The sequence below is a fragment of the Rhinopithecus bieti genome, unplaced genomic scaffold (assembly GCF_001698545.2).
Source record: "Rhinopithecus bieti isolate Rb0 unplaced genomic scaffold, ASM169854v2 scaffold_15136, whole genome shotgun sequence".
Taxonomy (NCBI): Eukaryota; Metazoa; Chordata; class Mammalia; order Primates; family Cercopithecidae; genus Rhinopithecus; species Rhinopithecus bieti.
In genome coordinates this window covers 857,577-877,314 of record NW_016808217.1, presented here as the reverse complement: position 1 = coordinate 877,314, position 19,738 = coordinate 857,577, and the positions used below count along the sequence as shown (strand labels likewise).

The 19,738-nt window shown below is 48.6% G+C and overlaps 1 long non-coding RNA gene across 1 annotated transcript; it reads left to right on the top strand.

Annotated features, from left to right (window-relative positions):
* The first annotated feature begins 6,982 nt into the window (after window positions 1-6,982).
* Window positions 6,983-9,354, top strand: LOC108538077 (uncharacterized). The gene is made up of 3 exons (XR_001887997.1): window positions 6,983-7,183; window positions 7,636-7,758; window positions 8,785-9,354. It is a non-coding gene; the product is annotated as an uncharacterized LOC108538077 (long non-coding RNA).
* The last annotated feature ends 10,384 nt before the right edge of the window (window positions 9,355-19,738 follow it).

Sequence of the window (19,738 nt, the reverse complement as noted above, 5' to 3'; positions counted from 1 at the left end):
GCACTTTGGGAGGCCAAGACGGGCAGGCAGTTCACGAGGTCAGGAGTTCAAGACCAGCCTAGCCAATGTGATGAAACCCCATCTCTACTAAAAATATAAAGATCAGCCAGGCGTGGTGACGCATGCCTGTAATCCCAGCTGCTCAGGAGGCTGAAGCAGAAGAATCCCTTGAACCCAGGAGGCAGAGGCTGCAGTGAGCCAAGATCATGCCACTCCACTCCAGCCTGGGTGACATAGCAAGATATCATCTCAAAAAAAAAAAAAAGTGATAATATTTTCATATTACATTACTGTTGTTATGAAGATAAATTTACCATCACTTCTTATAAAATGCATTACTTAGTTTGTTTCTTGCGATTACAGAATAACAGACATTGGATTGATCTTCCCACCTTTAACAGCTAAAAATCTAGATGTCATTGATGAAACAGTGGTTTTCAGACATTAGACAACAGGCAGCACAGGCCAGTGATAGGGAAGGGAAAGAAACAAACCAGCTCAGCCCAATGACTGCTCGGTGCCCAGAGAGTGCCCAGGCCAGTGTAGAGCCAGGGAAGCCCATGTGGCCCTGCCGGTCTGTCTGCGCTGAGTGGACAGAGTTGATGAAGGAGGCCAAGCAGTACAGAATTCGCAGGGCAACACTGAAAAGAGAGAGCTGCTCAGCGAGCCCCTGGAGCCTGCAGCCAAGTCATCATCAGCATGTGCTTGTGAGGAAACCACCTGAGGCTGGGAAAGAACCACGTAGGAGGAGAGGTAACAAAAACTGGAGTTCACATAGACCCAAGAATATTTCCTTTTCCCACCAGCCAGTGTAGAAAGACTCATAATTGATGATGCATCAGGTAGAGTGGAAATCTAGCCCTAGATTAAAGGATGCTCTCGGACTGCTTAATGATGCTTAAAGATACACCTCCAGGCCGGGCGTGGTGGCTCCTGCCTATAATCCCAGCACTTTGGGAGGCCAAGACAGGTGGATCACCTGAGGTCAGGAGTTTGAGAACCAGCCTGGCCAACATGGCAAAACCCCATCTCTACTAAAAATACAAAAATGAGCCTGGTGTGGCAGTGCGCGCCTATAATCCCAGCTACTTGGGAGGCTGAGGCAGGAGAATCGCTTGAACCTGGGAGGCAGAGGTTGCAGTGAGCCGAGATCATGCCGCTGCCCTCCAGCCTGCGAAGAGCAAAACTCCAGGCAGCAAGAGGAAAACTCTGTCTCAAAAAAAAAAAAATACACCTCCAAAGCAGGGGCAGCAAAACTGTGTGTGAAGGGCCAGAGAGTTAATATTCTCAGCTTTGCAGGAGGGTGTACAGTCTCTGTTGCAGCAACTCAACTCTGCCCTTGTAGCATGAAATGCAGACAATATATAAATGCATAAGAGTGGCTGTGTTCCATGAAGAGTTATTTATAGACCGAATTTTTTAAATTTATTTTTCACCTGCCACAAAATATTATTCTTGTGATATTTTCAACCACTTAAAAATGTAAAAAGCATTCTTACCTCATTAATCATACAAAAGCAGAGGTGGGCAGGGGGCAGATTTGGCCTATGGGCTGTAGCTTGCTGACATTTTTTTCTCTTTTGAGACAGAGTCTCGCTCTGTCGCCCAGGCTGGAGTGCAGTGGCCGGATCTCAGCTCACTGCCAGCTCCGCCTCCCGGGTTCAGGCCATTCTCCTGCCTCAGCCTCTCGAGTAGCTGGGACTACAGGCACCTGCCACCATGCCCGGCTAATTTTTTGTACTTTTAGTAGAGACGGGATTTCAGCATGTTAGCCAGGATCGTCTCTATCTCCTGACCTTGTGATCCGCCCGCCTCAGCCTCCCAAAGTGCTGGGATTACAGGTGTGAGCCACTGCGCCAGGCAAGAATGCATTTTTTAAAATGTTCTCTTTGTCCTCAGAAGATTAAATAAGAAGAAATACATATACATAATGCAGATGAAATTTCTCCCAGGCCAGCGGTAGTTGTAAGAGCTCATCAGGCATATTTTGCATGACCTAGTGCATTAATCCTCCCAACAGCTGTGGGTGCAGATGAAGAAACTGAGGCCCAAAGAAGATCAAGTCTTGCCCAAGATCCCTGAGCCAGTGAGTGATGGGCCGGGAGGACTGGAACCAGACCCCACCCCTGCCCCTGCCAAAACAGCCCCACTGAGCCAGGTGGATCAAGTTCTAGGTCAGACCATGGAGCCAGTGTGGGAAGTCCTTAGCAGTTCTGATCCTCTCAGAGGAGTCCCCAGGTTCTTCTAACACATGGGGCTAATTTTTTTTTCTTAAAGTGAATTTATCTCATAATGTCTCAGTCCATTTTCTGCTACTATAACAGAATACCACAAACTAGGTAATTTATAAAGAAAAATGTATTTAGCCCACAGTTCTAGAGGCTGGGAAATCAAAGAGTACAGTGCTGGCATCTGGTGAGGGCCTTCGTGCCCCAGGATAAAATCATGAAGGACAGCATCACTTGGCGAGAGGGCAAGAGTATTTCAGCTCAAGCCTCTCTTCCTCTTCTTATAAAGCCACCAGTTCCATCATGGGCACCCCACCCTGATGACCTTATCTGGTCCTAATTACCTCCCAAAGGCCTCACCTTCAAATAACATAAACATATGAATTTGGGAATCAAGTTTCCAACACATGAAATTTGGAGGACACATTCAAACCACAGCACACGGGTACTCTAGGAGGAGCTGTGGGTGGTGGGGAATTGAAAGCACAGTGAGAGGATGTCTCCACGCTTGGCCCTGCCTTAGCTACTCACAGCCTGTCTTCAAAGGATTCTGCAGGTATGTTTCTTAATTCTGTCGGTAAGCAGAAAGGGTGGGGTCTTGGGAGGTTGTATTTGCTTTATGCATTTCCTCACAAAAAGCCACACTGTTTCAAAAGATCACAAGTTCTTGTAACTAGTGTGTGACTTCCAATATCCAAGATAAATAATGGGAAATTTTTCCCCACTACCCTTCAACAAAAGGAGAGAGAAGATCCTACAGCATGGAAATGATTCTTCTGTTAGATGTAGGAGTAATACTATGAGGAAATAATTCCGGGTAGGTTGGAATACAACATGCAAAAATATGCAGCCTTCAGAAGCAGAGGGTCAAGCAGCAGCACCCAAGGGTGTGGGTGGTGATGGTAAGAGAGATGAATACCTACAAAGTCTATTTAGACCATCCTTCCCCAACTCACTTACGTTAAAACAAAATCCCTCTTGCATCTTACAGAGATTTGTTGGATGAACAAACACCTTCTAAAAAGAAGACACTGCCTGGGCGCAGTGGCTCACGCCTGTAATCCCGGCGTTTTGGGAGGCCGAGGCAGGGGGATCACAAGGTCAAGAGATCGAGACCATCCTGTCCAACATGGTGAAACCCCGTCTCTACTAAAAATACAAAAATTAGCCAGGCACAGTGGCACGCGCCTATAATCCCAGCTACTTGTGAGGTTGAGGCAGGAGAATTGCTGGAACCCAGGAGGCGGAGCATGCAGTGAGCCACTCCACTCCAGCCTAGGCGACAGAGCAAGACTCTGTCTCAAAAATAAATACATAAATTAATTAATTAATTAAAATAAAATAAAATAAGACATTATCCTTGGAAAAAATTCATCTCCCTCCCTTGACCTGTCTGTCCATCCGTCCTACCAGCCATGGGTCAGTCCCACTCCAGTCCTAGTTCTGTGCTAGACACTGAGCTTAAAGATGACCAAGACCCAGATCCCATCCTGAAAGGACAACTTCTCACTGGTCAAGGACACAAAATAACGAAGCTTATTGTCACAGCAATGCGTGAGTGCATGAGACACTAGTTGTTTGAAGCAGTTTTGCCCTCCTTGGAGCTGCCTTGCACTTCATTTCATATTCTCCCACTGCACTGGGTGCTTTCTACTTTGTGAGTTATTGTAGGCGTCTCATCTGCTTCCCTTGGCTGTGCTCTCCTCAGGATGGAGTCCATGTCTGAGTCATGTTTCTCCCCTACGCATCAAGGTTTCTCAAAGTGAGGTCCAGACTCGCCTTTATCAGTCGACCGGAAAAGCTGGTTAAAATGCATATGCCTGGCCAGGGGCGGTGGCTCCCACCTGTCATCCCAGCACTTTGGGAGGCCGAGGTGGGTGGATCACCTGAGGTTGGGACTTCAAGCCCAGCCTGGCCAACATGGTGAAACTCTGTCTCCACTAAAAATACAAAAATTAGCTGGGCATGGTGGCAGGCACCTGTAATCCCAGCTACTCTGGAGGCTGAGGCAGGAGAATGACTTGAACCCAGGAGGCAGAGGCTGTAGTGGGCTGAGATCGTGTCACTGCACTCCAGCCTGGGTGACAGAGTGAGACTACATCTCAAAAAAAATAGAAAAAAAAATTGTTTTAATGCATATGCGTAGGCCCACCCTAGACTGACCCTAGACTGACTAGACTTGACTAAGCCAGAATCCTGGGAGGAATTACGCATTTTAACAAGCTTCCCAGGTGATTCTGTTGTAGGACTTTCTCCTTAGTTCAGCTAAGTGCTGGGTCCTTGTCACACAGCCATGAAAAATTAGGCTCACAGACAATTTTTTTTTTTTTCAAGACAGAGTCTCACTCTGTCGCCCAGGCTGGAGTGCAGTGGTAAGATCTTGGCTCACTGCAAGCTCCGCCTCCTGGGTTCGTGCCATTCTCCTGCCTCAGCCTCCCAAGTAGCTGGGACTACAGGCGCCCGCCACCACGCCTGGCTAATTTTTTGTATTTTTAGTAGACATGGGGTTTCGCCGTGTTCGCCAGGATGGTCTCGATCTCCTGACCTCGTGATCCACCCATCTCGGCCTCCCAAAGTGCTGGGATTACAGGCTGAGCCACCGCGCCCAGCCGGCTCGCAGACAATTTGAAGGGTGAGAATAATAGAATGTATTCGGCAAAAGGGAAAAAAGGGAAAGAGGGACCCTCTGCAAAGCCAGGGTCCTGCTAGTGCGTTTCTGGCATCACAGATTGAATCCCAGGTTCCACCCAGGAAAAGGAGGGGCCAGGCTTCTCCCCACTGTAAACAGCATGAACTGCTGTGGCTTCACCCCAGTGCAGATTCCTCCCGGGGAGCAGGCCGGTTGGAGTTTCTTTGCGGACCCCTTCCCACCTAGCTGTCTCAATTCTAATTCATGCCCCATGTTAGGGGCCCGTACCTGATGCACTTCGCATGTAAGGAAAACCCCAAATGAATTAATGTTTGGTTCATAAAGTCAAGCAGAAAAACATATATATACACACTGAAATTTTAGCTATTTAAAACACCACATTCTTAAGCAAAAGCTCAAAAAAGACCATAGTTGTACTTTTTTTTTTTCAAAATTGTAGAGTTGTACATCTTTTCTTTCTTTTCTTTTCTTTTCTTTTAATATTCTATCTCTATACCCGAGGGCCCATTACATGATACAGTCTTGATTATAACAAATCAACACACAAAAAAACCTCTCATTCCACTTTACCCTACCAATCTAGATTGCCTATGTGTTGGAAGCTTGGGAATGGGCTAACGTTGTTTCAGAGAGAGGTGTCTAACCATCTGCTCAGCTAAAGCGAGGCTCAGTTGATATTTTTGGCATGAATATTGGATTCTCCAAGAAAGCAGCGTTTTCCGAACTCCAAATGCTCAAACTCCCCTATCAGAGTTTCACCATATCCACCTGTGGCCTGTATTATTATTTGCTGAATTTTTTGGAGTTCAGCCTTCTCCTAAATAATAAAATGCATACAATCATGAGTTTGATGTGCTAAGTATCCTTAAATACACTGAAATCAATATGGAACATTAAATGAAAAGAAACTCGTGGTTTTTTGTTTTGTTTTGAGACAAAGTTGTTTTGAAACAACTCCGTTGCCCAGGCTGGAGTGCGGTGGTGCCATCTTAGCTCACTGCAACCTCCTACCTCAGCCTCCCGAGCAGCTGGGACTACAGATGCGCACCACCACGCCAGCTAATTTTTGTATTTTTTGTACAGACGAGGTTTCTTTCACCATGTTGCCCAGGCTGGTTTTGAACTCGTGAGCTCAAGAGATCTGCGTGCCTTTGCCTCTCAAAGTGCTGGGATTACAGGCGTGAGCCACTGCACCTGGCAGAAACTGGTGTTCTTAAAACCCTAACAGCATCCTGGGTGACCCTTTGGGAGGCTGCTGCTGGAGTGGGGTGGGGGTCCTGGCCAGTGCCCAAAGCCTTCCCACATTCTCCAGTGTTCTCCTAAGAACCTTCCTCCACGCTGCCAGCACTGAAATGAAGAAGTCCCCGGAGAGCATGGTGACACCAGCACGAACCTTCGGCTATTAATCATCAAGGCATACCCACCCGCCCCCTGGGGTTGGGATTTCAGCATAGACTGTCAGAAGGGACAGGCCCCCAGCGGCTGTGCTTACTAGCAGATCTGAGTTTCATAGAAGTGTGAGCTGGGGCTCAGGCTCCCCACGCCTCGACCCTGCCATTCCAGGTCACACACACACAGCTCAGCCACGCGTTCCTATTGCTTCCACGAATCACCAAGCATGAGCTCCCCAACATGTCCCCATCTGTCTCCTTGAAGCAGGTGGCATCCCGGTCAGCCCTGGGAGCCTGAAGGAGAAGCCTGCTCTTGGCCTGGGAGACTGCCACTGTACAAATCTATTCTTCCTGTGGGCCTGTTTGCCTTTGACACCACATATGTCCCGCATCCAACCCCGTGTCAGAGGTGGCTGTTTAATGCCAGCCAAAGAAAACAAGCCTTCCCTCCACCCTGCGCTAAAGGTGAGGTGACAGCTGGCAGATGGTTAGTGACTCACCCCGGTGGACACCGATCCACAGACGCGTTTTGAGGGGCTGCCACCAAGGGCACATATCAAGCCACAGATGGGAACTCAGGCTTGGCTGTTGGGTGAACAATGAGGGATTGCAACACCTTTTTAGCTAACCTCAGCTCTGCAGAAACAGGCACTCAGGGAGTGAGGTTTAGGGAAGTCAAACGCCCTCAGTGTTTTTCCCAGAACAGCTGGACATGTCAGAAAACCCGAGTTCCAATTTCACTCTCTTTCTTACTAGCTCTGTGACCTGAGGTGACTCACAGTAACTTCTCCTCACCTCAGTGCCTTCACCTGTGAAAAGGAGGTGGCCCCAGCTCTGCAGGGCTCTCGGGGCTGTGTCGAGTGAGCTCTCACCCCAGAGACGCTGGAACATTTGGCAGGATTCCCTCCTCAGCGGTAGGAATCAAGCATGCAGGGGAGGGGTCTGCCTGGCTGCACTCCCGGTGAGCCTGGGATGTTGCAGCCTCTGTTCCTGCTTTCGGGCGGTTGCAGCCTATTTGAATGCATCTGAATGCATGACGATTAAATAACAAAAAGCACCAAGCAGTCTCAGAATGAATTAGCTTGGGGGTGGGTGGAGGTGGGGAGGGACCAGGATGGAGGGTGGTGGGGTAGTTAATTTTTCTAAAATGCTATTCCTGTCTTTGAAATTAGTGTGATCTTTCTCAAGATAATTATAGAGGGTCACATTGTGCCACCAGATCAGTGAGGCAGGCAGTAACCCTTCACGAGGTAGGACTGGGAAGGTGCTCAGGACACAGTGGTCAGAAAGACTTCACGGGCCAGGGGAACTTGCTTTGAGAAGGGTACCAGTCGGACCGGTGAGAAGCAAAGGCCTTCTCTTACAGGAGCTAACGCCCAGAGACGGAATCCCAGAGGGGCAGGACTGAAAGGAGAAGGGAAGGCAGGCCCAGGAGACCAGATTCATATTGGGGACTCAAGCACAGAGGGATCCACTGGACAGACACCAGGTCAGTGTGCACTTACTGTCCAGTATTCAAGGCCTGTACTTCACTATATGTATATTTAGAAATGTTAGTACTTGGGGCTGGGCGTGGTGGCTCACGCCTATAATTCCAGCACTTTGTAAGTCTGATCACCTGAGGTCAGGAGTTCAAAACTAGCTTGGCCAACATGGTGAAAACCCCACACTACTAAAAATACAAAAACTAGCTGGGTGTGGTGGCAGGCGCCTGTGGTCCCAGCTACTCGGGTGGCTCAGGTATGAGAATCACTTGAACCTGGGAGGCAGAAGTTGCAGTGAGCCGAGATTATACCACTGTACTCCAGCTTGGCCGACAGAGTAAGATCCTGTCTCAGAAAAAAAAAAAAAGCAAGGAAATGTAGGCCGGGTGTGGTGGCTCACGCCTGTAATCCCAGCATTTTGGGAGGCCAAGGTGGGAGGATCACCTGAGGTCAGGGGTTCGAGACCAGCCTGAACAACATGGTAAAACCCCATCTCTGGTAAAAATAGAAAAATTAGCCGGATGTAGTTGCACATGCCTGTAATCCCAGCTACTGGGGAGTCTGAGGCATAAGAATCACTTGAACCCAGGGTCAGAGGCTGCAGCTAGCCGAGATCACGCCACTGCACTCCAGCCTGGGCAACAGAGTGAGACTCTGTCTCAAATCAAAACAAGGAGATGTCAGTACTTGGTTCATTTAAGAAACAGTGGAGAAAAAAAAAAGGTAGACAGACTCTCACGTTTAAAGAGAAAACACCAAAAGCCAAACCCTAAGCAAAAAGACCCAGGGAGAGTTAAACCACAGAAAGTGTAGAAAGAAGCTGTGCTGAGGGATTTAATAAAATTTCCGAATCTTAAAAGTACACTGGGCGGGGTCTGGGAAGTGAAAGATAACAGTCATCAGTATCATCCTTTTCTCCCCCAAAGAAACCAACAAAGAGCCACTCAGAACTGAGAAACGCTGGCTGATGGGGGAAAAGGTAGGGGAGCAACCCCGGCACCTGTGCTGAAATCTGGCTTCTCTCCACTCAGATGAATGAGCTGGGAGGTGCAGCTTCAGGAGCAATTTGCAAGAGATGCACTCAGAGCTCAAGATGAACAGCAGCCTGGCCAACAGCTTCTCACTCTATCTGGGCAACAGTCTTTCTCAAACGAATAGTGGACAGAACAAGGCTTTGAAGCCTGGAGTCCCAGACTGGAGCTCCGCCCGCCCGCCTCCTTCCCCGAGCCCTGAGAGCATGAGACCGTAAGATTCCATCTCAGGCTGTAGGATTCAGAGCAAGTCCCTGACCTCTCTCAGCCTCAGGACATCGTGAGATGAGAGCACATCCCTCCACCCTCCAGGGGCAGCTGCAAGGTGGAAGGATTCAGGGTCCTAGTCAGTGTCCCTCTACCTGCCCATGTGGTTTATTTGTAGCACAAATAAGAAACTTGGACACAGCCGTGGCTGTGAGAGTGGGCTCCTAGTGAGGAAGCACGCTTTCTCTGTCAGTTCCCCCGCCAGCAGCCTCCCATCTGGCTCTCCTAGATTCTTGGCGTTGAGGCTCAGTCTGAATTCAGGAAGGATGCGGGAGTTAACAGGCTTCCTGGGCTAGCCTGGGAGCCACCCCACACAGGCCGTGGGAATGTGCATCCCCATCTCAGGAGTTCCACTCAACAGATTTACCAGCAAACTCACGATCCACGTCTGTGAGTGGGAGTTTTCTGCCAATAACAGCCAATGCCACCACTTTGGCAAATCTGCCCTCTGAATTTGAACATGTAGTTGCTGGAATTTGGTTTTTAAAATATGTGCTTCTGCGCATGGTGGGGAGGAAGGTAGAAACACATGTCCTTCCTAGATATTGTCTATTCTTGGAAGTGCGAAAGCCATTCTCCAGAGGGAACTCAGCAGCAGCAACTGCAGATGCCAAATCTAAGGGCTTGAACCCCAACTCTGCCACTTAGTAGATGTGGATTTGGAGCAAATTTTCTGTGTGTCCCTCGGCCTCAGTTTGCTCATCTGTAAAATGGGAGTTATTGTGTGGATTAAACGAGAGAATGCTTGCAAAGTGTGAGGGCTGAGTCCAGTGCATTGTTAAGTATTAAATAGGAGAGACTGGCCAGGTGCGGTGGCTCACTTCTGTAATTGCACCACCTTGAGGTGGATGGATCACTTGATGTCAGGAGTTTGAGACCAGCCTGGCCAACATGGCGAAACCCTATCTCTATTAAAAATACAAAAATTAGCCGGGGTGTTGGCGGGTGCCTATAATCCCAGCTACCTGGAAGGCGGAGAGTATCGCTTGAACCTGAGAGATGGAGGTTGCAGTGAGCCAAGATTGTACCACTGCCCTCCAGCCTGGATGACAGAGCCAGACTGTCATTCAAAAAAAAAAAAAAGGAGCGATTGTTAGCCGTTTTCTATTCCATAAATACTTACTGAGTCCAGATCCCAGGATATGGTGGTTAAAAAAAAAAAAAAGACATACACACCCAAGAAGTGAGAGGAGCTAGACAATGTGAGGCAGGCAAGTAAAGTGCTAGGGGGAGAATGGTGATAAGGGCCATGGAGAGAAACAAGCCAGGCAGGGGGCAAGAGTGGGAGAAGTTGCAATAGGGTAATTAGGAGAACCCATTTGAGAAAAGTGATATTGAGGCAAAGACCTGCAAGAGGTGAGCAACGTAGCCGTGGCAGACTGGGAAAGCGTGTTCCGGAAAGGGAGCCCCCGCCCTGCTGCTGCTGCTGCTGCTGCCGCCGCCACCGGACCTCCCCTCCCACTAGTGCTGGGGGAGACGGGGCGCCGCTCTGGGCAATTCCCAAAGGAGCCGCTCTTGGCTTTGTCTCGGCTGATAATTTACTCACTCCCAAGGCCTCTAATTCTTCCTGGGGATGCCCCTCGCCTTGGTGGTCGTGGTGGTCTTGGTCGGGCAGCAGCTGTTTATTCCCTTCTCAGGCCCTGCCCACCCTGCCAGCTCTGTCCCCATCTGCCCCTTGGCTTCCTCATCCCTCTGCCTTTGAGCCACGAAGAATGTTGTGCTTTCCTTGAAGCTCTGAGGCTCTCACCTGCCTGTGGCCTTGGCAGGTGCTGTTCCCCTAGCCCGGACTCTTCCTTGCACCCTCAACTCCATCCCTTTCCCCCTCAATTCCTCCTTCTCTTCCAGGTCTCAGCTTAGCCACCCTCTCCTCCCCCAGGTCTTTGCTGACTCCCTGCTCCCCACCCTGCTGTCTGCCCTGGGTGCTTTACTCACTGCAGCCTCTACCTGTCCCATCATAGCATTTAACACCGGGTTGCACTAGACCCCATGTTACTGAAGGGCAGGGACTGGCACTGTGCCGCCCTATGGGAAGCATGCCACGAATATTTGCTAAAGGAGCAAGTAAAAGTGGGGATATGTCTCCTCCTCCCAACCACTCCCCATCGCAAGCTTATTCCCCCACCCCCACGGACCCCACACTCCCGGGACCCAGGTGAAGCTTATCCCTTCAGGGTTGCGCTCTCTGGGCAGCATTTCCTCTTCTTTCCAGAAGCTTCCTGACAATATAAGTGAAGGAAGAAGCACAATCTTCCTCCCTGGAGGAGTGAGGGTGGGAGGGGCTTTTATTCTGGGGGTGCTAATCAGTTATCTGGTTAATGAATCAGCCAATAAATTCTTTTTCTCTCTCCTTTTTTTTTTTCTTGAGACAGAGTCTCACTCTGTCACCCAGGCTGGAGTGCAATGGCATGATCTTGGCTCATTGCAACCTCTGACTCCCAGGTCCAAGCGATTCTCATGTCTCAGCCTCCCAACTAACTGGGATTACAACTGCCTGCCATCACGTCAGGCTAATTTTTTTTTTTTTTTTTTTTTTTAATTTTAGTAGAGATTGGGTTTCTCTGTGTTGGCCAGGCTGGTCTTGAACTCCTGACTTCAAGTGATCTGCCCGCCTCGGCCTCCCAAAGCGTTGGGGTTACAGGCATGAGCCGCCATGCCTGGCTTGCCAAGGAATTCTTCCAACCACTGTGGGTGATGTGAAAGAAATCACTAAGTTCTAGAATTACCTTATCTTTCATTCGTATCAAAGAGGTCCTGAGTACTGGAAATGGAAGTAAAATCCCAGAAAAAAACTAGAGAGTGAGAAAAGAAACTCTAGATGTTAATATTTTTGCATTGACATCATTTTCACTGTGCTCTTCCTAGGGTGAGTAAATAATGGACTTACTGCATCCCAAGGGGCTCCTGGAAGTGCATTCCTGCTGTTCTAAACAGGGACACCAGAGGCCTAATGGCATGGAACAGTGAAGAACAAAGGAAGGGCTTGAACTAACCTCGGTCCTTGTAGTGGATGTGCAGGAATCTGCACCCCAATGCACGCTCCCTTCAGGATGAAGGAACTTATTTTTCCAGTGACCAGGAGCGTGGGCTGCCAGCCAGTCCCTCTCCTTTCCCTGGGGCAGCCAGCACCTAATGACTGGTTGATAGGGAGTTACAAAGGGACCAACTCTTCAGGCTGAAGTCCCTGTTGCATCCACATTGCCCAATCGGCTTCCTGCACACCACATGACCTTGTTCCCAAGAGCACCTCCCACACACCCCTACATGCAAATCTTCATCTCAGGAACTGGTTCCAGAGAACCTGACACAAGACAAACCAATATTTCAGAACTGTTAATACAAAAATTGGCCAGGCGTGGTGGCAGATTCCTATAATCCCAGCTACTCAGGAGGTTGAGGAAGGAGAATCCGTTGAACCCAGGAGGGGGAGGTTGCGGTGAGCCAAGATCACAGCACTGCACCCCAGCCTGGGTGACAGAGTCTTGCTCTGTCCCCCCCACCAAAAAAGAAAAAAAAACACACAACTGCTATGTACACTGTACGTCAGCTGCACCATGGGTCCCACTGGGAGGTGTGGGCTAGCCCTGGAACCTGTACCTGTCATTGTGCACCTAGGGGAATGCATTGAGAGGTCAAACGACTGATTTCCAGTGACCTTTGAGGACAGAGAGATTGGAGGCCATAGCTAGCCCCAGGGAGCAGTGGTACCTCAGGATTCCCAGGCTAGAAAAGTTCTTTTTTGGCATTTTAATCCAGGGCTTGGCAGCCTTCACCGTTCGGAAGTTCTTCCCCGCTTCAAACCTGGAATCCCTCCTTCTGTAATGTGTCCCTGTTTCCTCTCCCTTTTCCTCTGTGGAGCTGTGTTCTCGCCAAGAAAGAAAGTTAAAAGGGAACAAAGGCATATGGTTTTTCTATTAAGACAGACACCCACATTTTAGGGAAACCAGAGGAAAGCGTTCAAATAAGGGCAACGAAACACATTTGCACGACACCAGCCTTTGAAACTGAGTTTTAAAAAGGTAACCACAGTAGTGAGGACCCCTCTTTGCCAAATTTATTCCATTTGGGGGATAGTAAGAAGGTACCGGAGATCTCCCACGCAGAGGCAGGTTATTGCCGGAGAGCCCTGGGTTTGGAGTCTGACAACATGCATTCAAAACTTGTTTCTGCCACTCACTAGCAGCATGATCATAAGGAAAGGTGTTTGTCCTTCAGAGCCTCAGTTTCCCTTATTGTACAATAGGGGACGTCAGCTACACCATGCTCATCTGTGTCACAGGTTTGTTGGGAGAGTTAAGGTTAAGGTAGGAAAAGGTTTAACAAACTGTGAAGCACTGTAGAAGTGTTAATAATCAAGATTGAAGTCCAGAACAACTTCCTGAGCAACTACTAGGTACAATGTCCTGTCATATATATATATTTTTGAGAAACTGACAAACTAATACTAAAATTCATATTAAAATGCAAAAAGACTTAGAACAAATAACTTCAAAAAAAGAACAAAGTTGGAAGACCAATGCTACCTGATTTGAAGTCCTATTATAAAACTATGGTAGTCAAAACAGTGTAGTATTGGCACAGAGACAGACCAATAGATGCATGGAAGAGATGAGCATCCGGAAACAACAGATCTACACATATGAATACCTGCTTTTTTTTTTTCTTTTTTTTTTTTGCAGCATAAAGGAAATCACATGGAGAAAAGATACTCCTTTCAACAAATGGTGCTGAGTTTGAGACCAGCCTGAGCAACATGGCGAAACCCCCATCTCTGCAAAAAATACAAAAATTAGCCAGGCATGGTGGTGGCAGTGTATGTCTGTAGTCCAGCTACTCGGGAGGCTGAGGCGGGAGGATCGTTTGAGCCCAGAGGTCAAGTCTTCAGTGAGCCAAGATGGTGCCACTGTACTCCGGTTTGGGCCACAGGGCTAAACCCTGTCTCAAAAAAGGAAAAATCAAACAAAAAAAACAAATGATGCTGGGGAAATTGGCTACTCATCTTCTAAAAAATGAACTTGAATCCATGCTTTGTGCCATAGAAAAAATTTAACTCAAACAGATAACAGCTCTAACTATAAAACCCAGAACTACAAAACTTCTAGAATAAAAAACGTAAGAGAAAACCTTTGTGCTCTTGGGTTAGACAAAGATTCCTTAGATGTGACCCTATTTTCTGTGATCATAAAATAAATGGATAGCCGGGCGCGGTGGCTCAAGCCTGTAATCCCAGCACTGAGGGCCGGATCACGAGGTCAGGAGGATCCGAGACCATCCTGGCTAACACAGTGGAATACCCCGTCTCTACTAAAAAAAGTACCAAAAAGACTAGCCGGGGGCGAGGTGGCGGGCGCCTGTAGTCCCAGCTACTCGGAGGCTTGAGGCAGGAAGAAGGCGTAAACCGGGAGCGAGCTTGCAGTGAGCCTGAGATCGGGCCCACTGCACTCCAGCCCGGGTGACAGACGAGACTCTGTCTCAAAAAAAAAAAAAAAAAGAAAAAAGAAAAATAAATAAATAAATAAATGGATAAATTGAACTTCATGGAAATTTTAAAACTTCTGCTCTTTAGGAAATGCTGTTAAGATAATGAAAACACAAGCCACAGATTGGGATAAACTATTCACAAATCATATATCTGAAAAAGGACTGGTAGCCAGAAAATAGAAATAACTCTTTTTTTTTTTTTTAAGACAGAGTTTTGCTCTTGTTGCTCAGGCTGGAGTGCAATGGTGCAATCTCAGCTCACTGCAACCTCCGTCTCGTGGTTCAAATGATTCTCCTGCCTCAGCCTCCCATGTAACTCAGATTACAGGCACCTGCCATCATGCCTGGCAACTTTTGAAAATATTTTTAGTAGACACAGGATTTTTGTCATGCTGGTCAGACTGGTTTCAAACTCCTGTTCTCAAGTGATCCGCCTGCCTCAGCCTCCCAAAATACTGGGATTCCGGGCATGAACCACTGCACCCAGCCGGAAATAACTCTTAAAATTCAATAATAAGAAAACAAACAAATTACTTCTTTAAAATGGGCAAGATAGGCCAGGCGTGGTGGCTCACACCTGTAATCCCAGCATTTTGGGAGGCCAAAACAGGCGGGTCACTTGAGGTCAGGAGTTTGAGACCTGCCTGGTCAACATAGTGAAACACCATCTCTACTAAAAATACAAAAACTAGCCGGGAGTGGTGACACACACCTGTAGTCCCAGCTACTCAGGAGGCTGAGGCAGGAGAATCACTTGAACCTGGGAGGTGGAGATTGCAGTGAGCCAAGATCTCACCACTGCACTCCAACCTGGGCAACAGAGCAAGACTCCAGCTCAAAAATAAATAAATAAATAAATAAAATGGGCAAGAGATTTGAACAGATACATCACCAAAGAGCATAAGTAGAAGCCAAATAAATATATTCAAAGATGCTCAGGGTCGTCAGTCCTTGGAGAAATACAAGTCGAAGCCACAGTGAGACACCACAACACATCTCTTAGATTGGCTGAAATTAAAAAGACTGACTACGCCGGACGCGGTGGCTCACACCTGTAATCCTAGCACTTTGAGAGGCCGAGATGGGTGGATCACAAGGTCAGGAGATGGAGACCATCCTGGTGAAACCCTGTCTCTACTAAAAACACAAAAAATTAGCGGAGCGAGGTGGCGGGCACCTGTAGTCCCAGCTACTTGGGAGGCTGAGGCAGGAGAATGGCGGAGAATGGTGTGAACCCAGGAGGCAGAGCTTGCAGTGAGCCAAGATCACGCCACTGCACTCCAGCCTGGGCGACAGAGGGAGACTCTGCCTCAAAAAAAAAAAAAAAAAAAAGACTGGCTATACCAAGTGTTGTCAGGGAACACGTGAACATAGAATGTGGTACAACTACTTTGGAAAACAGTTTGGCAGTTTCTTTAAAAGTTAAATGTATGCCTACTACAATTTGGCTCTTCTAGGAATTTACCCAAGGGAACGAAAATGTATGCCCACACCAAGACTTGCTCACAAATATTCATAGCAGCTTTATTTGTAATAACCCAAGGCTAGAAATACCCAAATTACCATCTGCAGGTGAATGGAGAAGCAGCTGTAGTGGCCAAGGCTGAAGCCCTCTGAAGCGCGCACTAGGCTGGAGGCTTGGGAGCTTCTGGGCAGGGATGTTGCTGCTGGGCTGACTAACCTAGAGCTGGCCAATCCCACTCACCTGGTCCCTCTATGGCTGCCTGGGGCCCTGGCAGCAGGTAAGGGTCTGAAGCCTGGGTTTGAGCACTGACCTTGCCACTGCTTGCTGTATGACTTGGAGCCAAATAGAAATACGAGGCCTCCTTCAACATCACTTACTCTGGAATTTCCCTTCACCTTCCACCCTCCCATCAGAACCTTCCCATGCTGGACTCTGTCTGCTCCATGAGGACAGCGACCTGCTCGTTCACTTGGCACACAATAGGTGTTCAATAAGTGTTTACCTACTGAGTGAAGCACCTACTATGTGCTAGGCATTTGGCATATAACAGCTCATTTAATTTCTTTTTTCTTTTTTTTTGCAACACTCAAGCAGAAGTACAGTGGTTTGACCATGGCTCACTGCAGCCTCCTGGGCTCAAGTGATCCTCCCACCTCAGCCTCCCGAGTAGCTAGCACCACAGATGCACATCACCATGTGCAGCCAATTTTTGTATATTTTGTAGAGACGGAGTTTCACCATGTTGCCTAAATTGGTCTCAAACTCCTGGGTTCAAGTGATGCTCCCGCCTTGGCCTCCCAAAGTGCTGGGATTATAGGCATAAGCCACTGCACCCAGCCCAGTTCATTTAATTTTTTCAACAACCTTGCACTGTGGGTTTAATCATGCCCATTTTAGAGATGAGGAAACTGAGGCTGAGTGACATGACTTAAGTTGTTCAGAGACACAGTTTTTAAGAATTGATGCTGGCATTTGTTTTGTTTTGTTTTGTTTTGTTTTTGAGACAGAGTCTCACTCTGTCACCCAGGCTGGAGTGCAGTGGTGTGATCTTGGCTCACTGCAACCTCCATCTCCCGGGTTCAAGCAATTCTCCTGCCTCAGCCTCCCAAGCAGCTGGGATTACAGGTGTCCGCCACCATGCCCGGCTAATTTTTGTATTTTTAGTAGAGACAGGGTTTCACCATATTGGCCAGGCTGGTCTCGAACTCCTGACCTCAAGTGATCTGCCTGCCTCAGCCTCCCAAATTGCTGGGATTACAGGCGTGAGCCACCAAGCCCAGCTGATGCTGGCATTTGAACCTGGCTTCTTAGTGAGATTCTGAAGACCCTGAGCTTATTGCTACATTGGGTTCTCTGAGCCTGTAACGTGAGGACAACCTTCCCTTCCCCTCTCAGGGCTCCATAGAGCAGAGCCGAGAGAGTGCTGGCAAGCTCTCACGTTGCCCCAGCGCTACTCCTGTGCCCCGGGAGATGAAAGCTTGTGGCCCCAAATGGGGTGAGCTCACCTCGTGGAGTGGGGTGCAGGGCTGGTGGTTGGCTGGTGGCCTCACGTTTGCCCAACTGGTTCATGTTTGGGATGTGCCACCTGTGAGCCTGGTTGGGTTTCTCGTAGGTTCCCACGGAGATCAGCCTCTTCTGGTAGGTGTTGGATGCCGCCTATCCTCACTGACCGGGCAACGACTCCACTCACCCCTCCAGAGGCCTTAGTTGTCAACCCGACAGAATTACTCAGGGGAAGTCAGAGCTCATAATTATTTGACTAATCCTCATGTGGCAACACACCAGAGGTTGTTTTTTTTAGCACGAGGCAGGGCCCGAGTGAGAGCTTTTCCCACTGCAGGCTTGCCTGTCTGGGTCTGCAGGCTGGGAGCAGGGCGCCTCCTTCCTGGGAGCAGGGAGATGTGGAAATGTGGATGGGAAGGTGCAGAGCTGGGTCTCCGAGCCCCTGGAAACCTGCATCTCTCCATACATCAGCTTCCTAGGGCTGCTATACAATGACTTGATGGTTTAAAACAAGAGGAATGTATTCTTTCACAGTTCTGGAGGCCAGGAGTCCACGAGCAGGTGCCAACATGGTCTTACCCTCTCTAAAGGGCTCTAGAAGTGATTCCTCCTGGCTCTTCCAGCTTCTAGTGGCTCCAGGTGCTCCTTGGCTTGTGGCTGCTTCACTCCAGTCTCTATCTGCATCTTTGGGTGGCCTTCACCTCTGTGCCTCTCAGAAGGACACTCATCATTGGATTTAGGACCTATCGGGATAGTCCAGGATGATCTCATCTAGAGTTCCGCAACTTAATCACACCTACAAAGATCCTTTGTCCATATAAGGTCACAGCCACAGGTTATGGGTAGACAAATCCTTCTGGGGGCTGCCATTCAACCATTCAACCCATTACACCCTGGAAGCTGCTCTGCCCAAGCCAATTAATGGCCAGACATTTTCCTTCTTGCTAGGTGCTTCTCTCATTGTCCTAACCCTTTTTTATTTTTTTATTTTTTTATTTTTTATTTTTTTTTGAGAGGGACTCTCGCTCCCCACTCAGGCTGGAGTGCGGTAGTGTAGTAGTGCGATCTCAGCTCACTGCAACCTCCGCCTCCCAGGTTCAAGCGATTTTCCTGCCTCAGCCTCCTGAGTAGCTGGGATCACAGGTGTGTATCACCATGCCTGGCTGATTTTTCTATTTTTAGTAGAGACAGGATTTCATCATTTTGGCCAGGCTGATCTTGAACTCCTGACCTCAAGTGATCCACCCGCTTTGGCCTCCCAAAGTGCTGGGATTAGATGCCTGAACTGCCTTGCCTGGCTCTTTTTTCGTCTTCATCTCCACCTCCACTGCCCTATACAGGTGCTTTCTTCTCTTGCTAGGACTGGTGCAGTAGTCTTCTTAGCTGCCCCAGTCATTCTGCCCGCTTTTCTCCTCTCCAGTTCCTCTACTGCTCCTGAGTGATTTTTCTAACCCTCAAATCGCCCAGTGCCCTTCCTTCTTCCCACTTCCAAGGGAAAGTCCAGTCTTCTTGGTGTGGTGACCACGGCCCTGGCTGGCTGCTCTGCTTCTTGTCCAGGTTTCTGCCCACGTCTTCCACTCTGACTGACCGACACTGTAAGGCCTTTGAACAGACTGTTCCTCTCAGTCCAGGGGGACTAGTTTTTGTCTAATGCAGAATGTGTGTGCAGAGAAGGGGGCTCCTCTCATGGCTGGGAGGCTCTCAGTATGGGTTTAGGGCAGTGGTTGGACTCTGGGCTCTGGGCGGTGGCAGGCACTTTTCCCGCAAGCAGAAGAGATGAGTTCTAATGCAGATGTCCAGACCTGTTCCTGTTCTCTGGCACCTATGCCAAACCACTGAAGGGGAAGAAGGGATCATTGTTGTCCTTTCCTCTCTCTGAGTCTAATTTGGGAGACATTGTGCAGGGATGGATGCTGGGGTTTTAAGGACTCTTAGGATGCAGTGAGCTCATCATTCATGGTAGCTGTCCACACTCCTGATCTAGGCCCCAGGCTGCCCTTTCCTTTTTTGTTTTTTGTTTTTTTGTTTTTGTTTTTGTTTTTTGAGACGGAGTCTTGATGTGTCCCCCAGGCTGGAATGCAGTGGCCTGATCTCGGCTCACTGCAACCCCTGCCTCCCAATTTCAAGCGATTCTCCTGCCTCAGCTTTCTGAATAGCTGGGATTACAGGCACACACCACCACACCTGGCAAATTTTTGTATTTTTTTTAGTAGAGACGAGGTTTCTCCATGGTGGCCAGGC